The 5855-nt window shown below is 34.2% G+C and overlaps 1 pseudogene; it reads right to left on the bottom strand.

Moving 5' to 3' along the window:
* Nucleotides 1-2043: 2043 nt before the first annotated feature.
* LOC125194282 lies at nucleotides 2044-3400 on the bottom strand (annotated as a pseudogene).
* Nucleotides 3401-5855: the final 2455 nt, after the last annotated feature.

Genomic DNA, 5855 nt, shown 5'->3' with positions numbered 1-5855 from the left:
TAATATTCAATTGAATTGAAGAAGTACAGAAAAATAATATTAAATATGATGGAAAAATATTCTATTTAGCCTCCGTTCGGTTGTTATAATTACTTGTGATTAAATATTATAAAGTTGACTAAAAATTTGATCCTACTTAATATTTTATATAGGAGTATTTTTGTTGAAATTTTCTAGTAAATTTTGATTGTTTTCAAATTAATAAACGAAAATTATATTAGTCTTACATTAGATGCATATTTATTTCAGAATAAATTGTGTTATATAATCTATTTATGATTAAAGCTATTAAATATTGATTAAAACTAAGGCGTTGTCATACCTTATTGATTACATAGTACTATACACTATCAAATATTGATTATAATTATTAATTTTTGCTATTTAATAATTTTTATAATTAAAAAAATTTATTGATATTTAAAAATTAAAATTTAAAATTTTGTAAAATTAAATCTAATATTGAAATAAAGAAACAAAGTGAAGGATGACAAAAGGGAAAAAGGATGATAAATTTGAAATAATATCAAAGTTAGTACATAACTAAAATAATATCAGATTTAAAATGTTAAAAGTGTAAAAAGACTAAATTGCCCAAACCTCCCAAAATAATATCAAAGGGTATTTTCGTACCAAAAAAAGCCAAAAGGACCAATTTCGAGATAAACCCTTAGTCCAATGACTACTGGCGATATTTTTAAAGTCTAGGAACTATAGACAAGATAAACCCATAATCCAGAGACCATTTTTGCAGTCCGCTTAAAATAGATTCTCTAATTGCTAGTGTTACTAGTAGTAATAACTATCGTCAGCGGTGTGTGAGTGTCATTGCTGTAACAACATTTTTAAAAATAAAAAAAAAATACTAGCAGAAACCATTTGAATTTTGTTAAGTCGTATATAAGTTTGCACGACACGAGATTAATTAATCTGTCAAATAGAAAGAAAATATGTAGAGGAAGTACGTATGAGATTAGAAGGTCATTTATATTTTCGTTGATTATAGAAATTCATTAAGGAAGAAAATAGCAGTAAAATATTCGAACTACTCATTTTTAATTTCTTTTGTTGAAATTCAGCTTAGTTTCGGTTGTCGCAATTGATTTACATCGTCTAGTCTAAGACGCAATTGTTAAATAGTAGTACTCCCACCATAGTAATAGTCATTTTGTTATTTTCGTTCCATAGTAATAGAGTCATTTCTCTTTTTAGTATAAGTCAACACATTTTTCCACACCTACTTTACTCTCTTACTTTTTTCTCTCTTCATCTCTCTACCTTTTTCATTTTATACTTTATTGAGTAAATGTCAAAACTGGTCCTGAACATCTGTCAATTTTATGATTTTGGTCATATACTTTATCTTTTGAATTTTTGCATCATGAACATTTCAACTCGGATCACAATTGGTCATACACTAACAATTCCGTCAATTTTTAAACAGTTTTAACCTGATTTTAACCGATTTTGATGGATTTAAAAGTCCCATTCGGTTTAAAACCGTTTAAAAATTAACGGAATTGTTAGTGTAGGAATAATTGTGATCCAAGTTGAAATGTTCAGGATGCAAAAATTCAAAAGATAAAGTATAGGACCAAAATCATAAATTGCGTATATGTTCAGGATCAGTTTTGGCATTTATTCTACTTTATTCTCCCTTTATTTAACTCACCTAACCTAATTTTTTTAATCTCCGTGTCGAAAAGAAATACCTCTAATCTATGAAAAGTGATGGAGTATTACTCAGTTCCTTGTTAATTGTGTCACTTTTCTCCACAAAGATTATAAGCAAGAAATATTTGGTGTGTTAAAGTGGAGAGAATAAAATAAGATGATAATAAAATAAGATAGATAAAGAATATAATAAAGTAAAAGAGAATATTATATTTTATCAAAAATAAGTATAATAGTACTCCAGTTTGTTAATTTTTTAAAAGCGGAACACTATTATGAGAAAAGCAAATAGTTTGGACACTAATTTAACTATACTAATTTTCAAATCATTATATAAATGGCTATACATATACATGTCAACAGGCAAAATGGAAAAAACTAACGACATTTGCCAAATTTATTAGAACTAAACAATGAAAATCCAAAACAAAATTAAAAAAACACACACACAACAAAAATTAAGCAAGGAAAAAAGGAGGTAGAGAAATAATGTTCATCTCTAGTACTTATAATCCTTAACATGGAGACTCTCCGACGCCCCCTCGCTGCCGGCGGCGCCGCCCTTGTAAGTCCCAAGCGTGGCCTCAGAGTTGGCCTTGCAGCGGCCATGGAAATTCTCCTGAGCCTTCTTCACATTCTCAGCTTGCCAGCCCACGCCTTGAGCGTGCTCTGCTGCAGCGCCCGCCCGTACGAGAACGTCAGGCTCCACGGCTTCTTCGTCTTCAGCTTGTTCATCGCGTTCAGATTCACCGTCGCCTCCTCCTCGCTCTGCCCGCCGGACAGGAACACCACCGCCGGAACAGCCGGCGGCATCGTCCTCTGCAGCGCCCGGACGGTGTACTCGGCGATCACCTCGGGCGCCACCTTCTTTGCATCGGAGCCCGGGGTGACCATGTTGGGCTTGAGGAGGGTCCCCTCCAGGAGCACGTGGTGCTCGTTGAGCGCCTTGTAGCACGCGGCCAGCACGCGCTCCGTCACGTCCGCGCACCGCTCGATGGAGTGGGGCCCGTCCACCAGGATCTCGGGCTCCACGATGGGGACCAGCCCGTTCTCCTGGCAGATGATGGCGTAGCGGGCCAGTCCGTTTGCGTTCTCATTGATCGCCAGCTGGGATGGCAGGTTGGGCCCGATCTTCAGGACGGCCCGCCACTTGGCGAAGCGGGCGCCAGCAGTGTAGTACTGCTGGCACCGCTTTGCCATGTCATCAAGGCCCTGGGTGGTGGTCTCGCCGTCTGTGCCGGCGAGCTCCACTGTGCCCTTGTCGACCTTGATGCCAGGGAGGACACCCCCTTCCTTCATCACGTCCACAAAGGGCTTGCCTATTCAATTATTAAAAAGAAAACAATGGGAAATTTTCAATTTTGGTGTAAGTTTTGGAAAAAGGTTCTCAAACCTTTTTTTATGGGTAACTTTGGATAAAAGGTTATGTGAAAATCTTCTATCATCACAAGTTTTAATGGAAAATTGGTCAAGTAAGAAAGAGCCAGAGAGAAAAGATACCGGCGGCAGTTTTCTGATACAAAGTCTCCTCAAAGAGGATGACTCCACTCAGAAAGGGGAGAACGCCGGGGGCAGTGAAGAGGAGCTCACGAAGAGCCCTCCGGTTTTCCTCGTTGTTCTCGACTTTAATGCTTTCAAAGCGCTTCCCAATTGTGCCGGTGGATTCATCCGCAGCGAGGATTCCCTTCCCCGGCGTACCAATATATGCAGCATTCTTGATCAAACATATATTAATATGACGAAAATTAAGGAACACAGCCAGTTAAAAGTTAAAACCACAATCATTTTTCATATTATTAATGGATGAATAAAATCGATTAAACCACCGTAAATCAATCGGTCTAGCCATACAATTCGATGAAGACATTATAGATCGAACAGACACGAGTTAAAAAAAAAGTAATGCAAACAAAACAAAATCGCAATAAAAGAATTATTAAAGAGAAAAAAAAGATGTATATACCGGCGTATTTTCCCCTGTAGCAAGACATGATTACGGAGAGTGTATGAGAAATTCAATATATTGAGAATTTAGTGAGAGAGGAGAGATGAAGTTTGATGTTCATATATCTATATATACACATGTTGAGAAACAGTGGATCACCAATATTTTTAGTTCAACCGCAATTCACGTTTCCTCCTCCAACAAACTCGCTCCTTCTTGCAAAGTTTTGTTGGGTCTCTATTTTCCAAATTTATTAAAATTTTAAAATGGATTAAATAATAATAATAATAATTATTATTATTATTATTATTATTATTATAATAGTAGTTGTAGTAGTAGTTGATGATTAAAAAAGGCATATTATAGAAATTAATTAGTGACATTTGAGAGTGCAATTTATTTGCAGCCAAATTCATATAAATTCCCTTAAATATTCAAATTCATAGTAGTTATATCCATATTTTATTTGTAGAGGGAACATATTTTTTAGTACATCAACTATTCTAAATGAGCAAATTTGGTCTGCAATATTTCATAATAATTTTTGAGGTCCAATAACTATAAGTCAATATCAATTCAACTACTTTTTGGCTATTTTTAATATTTTCATGACCAAAGTACCCTTAAGGCCATGAGAGCAATTCAACCTATTTACCCTCTTATTTTTATTAAAGTATATAATTTGGGATAATTGATGTACCAAAAAAAATATTACCTCTAATTTTAATTTCAAAATAAAAATATCTTAATGATATTAATATTCTATTACTATTAAGAGTAAAGGCCAAAACTGGTCCTGAACATATGCTCATTTTACGATTTTGATCATAAACTTTATCTTTTGACTTTTTTTGTCTTGTACATTTCAAATCGGATCACAATTGGTCATCCGTTAACAATTCCGTTAATTTATTAACGGTCAACGGATTGAACCCAATTTTGACCGATTAAAACTCTTAATTATGATTTTTAACTCACTAATTATATCATTAATTATTATTCTAATTTATTACCCCTGATAAAACAAAATATATATATTAACACTAAATATACTAAAAACAAATGAAATTAAAATAACAAATTTCCTCAAAAATATACATTCCCAATTTCCTCAAATCTATAGAATTCCTAATTGAAGCAATCACAGCAGCGGCAGTATACTTCCGATTTCCTTCTTCTCTTTTCCGTCGCCGATCAGCCTCGCCGGCTGCCTCCCGGCCCTCTCTCTCCATTTCACATCTTAAATCCAAATCTGAAAACCGGGGAAACCTTAACCGAAGGAGAAACAGCAGCACCTCCGCCGCCTCCCTCGCCCTCCTCCCCTCGGCGAAATCGCCGCTCCAATTGGGCTGCCGACCCTCCGTCGGCATCTTCCCCCTCTGCGATTTCTTTCCCGGTGAGCTCTCTCACTCCGGGGAGATCACCTCTTGCCCGCGTGAAGACCTCGGTGTGCCGCCGCTGGTCTGTTCCAGCATCAACACCTCCTTTCGCCTGCTCGGCGGACAGCCCGCGTAAGAAAAAAGAAATATACAAATTTATGAATTGCATTTTGTTGTTTTAATTTCTTTATTAAGATCTTTAATTGGTCAAAATTGGGTTCAATCCGTTGACCGTTATAAAATTAATGGAATTGTTAACGGAGGATCAATTGTGATCCGATTTGAAATGTACAGGACCAAAAAATTCAAAAGATAAAGTTTAGGACCAAAATCGTAAAATGGACATATGTTCAGGACCAGTTTTGGCCTTTACTCTACTATTAATTATTTACATTTAGTTTTACTTATTTGTAATATTATAAATTATTGTATTATATTTAATATTAATAGTGAAATAACTTAGGTATAAATATATGTAAACAATATACTTGTACAATATTTATATATAAAAGTAGTTCAATTTATTAGATGGAATATTAATTTTTCAATCTTAAAGCTATTCATAGAAGAATATGTTATTTTTAAGTGCACAAAATTAAAAATTAAAAATAAATTAAAATTCATTAACATACACAAAATCGTGAATAATTCAAAGAGCTTAGTTTTATTTTATCTACTCTTATGTAGTAATTGTAGTCTAAAAAAGTACTACAAATTATCAATAATCAATTTAATAAAAAAGACAATGGCATTCCTTAGTTGAATATATGATTAATTTAAATCTATGATTGTTTAATTAAATAAAAAATTAATAGTAGCTATCAATTATTTATTATCATTAGGTCATTTACTACAAT

Source organism: Salvia hispanica, chromosome 1, assembly GCF_023119035.1.
Source record: "Salvia hispanica cultivar TCC Black 2014 chromosome 1, UniMelb_Shisp_WGS_1.0, whole genome shotgun sequence".
In the NCBI taxonomy this organism is placed as follows: Eukaryota; Viridiplantae; Streptophyta; class Magnoliopsida; order Lamiales; family Lamiaceae; genus Salvia; species Salvia hispanica.
This window is presented reverse-complemented; position numbering and strand designations above follow the sequence as displayed.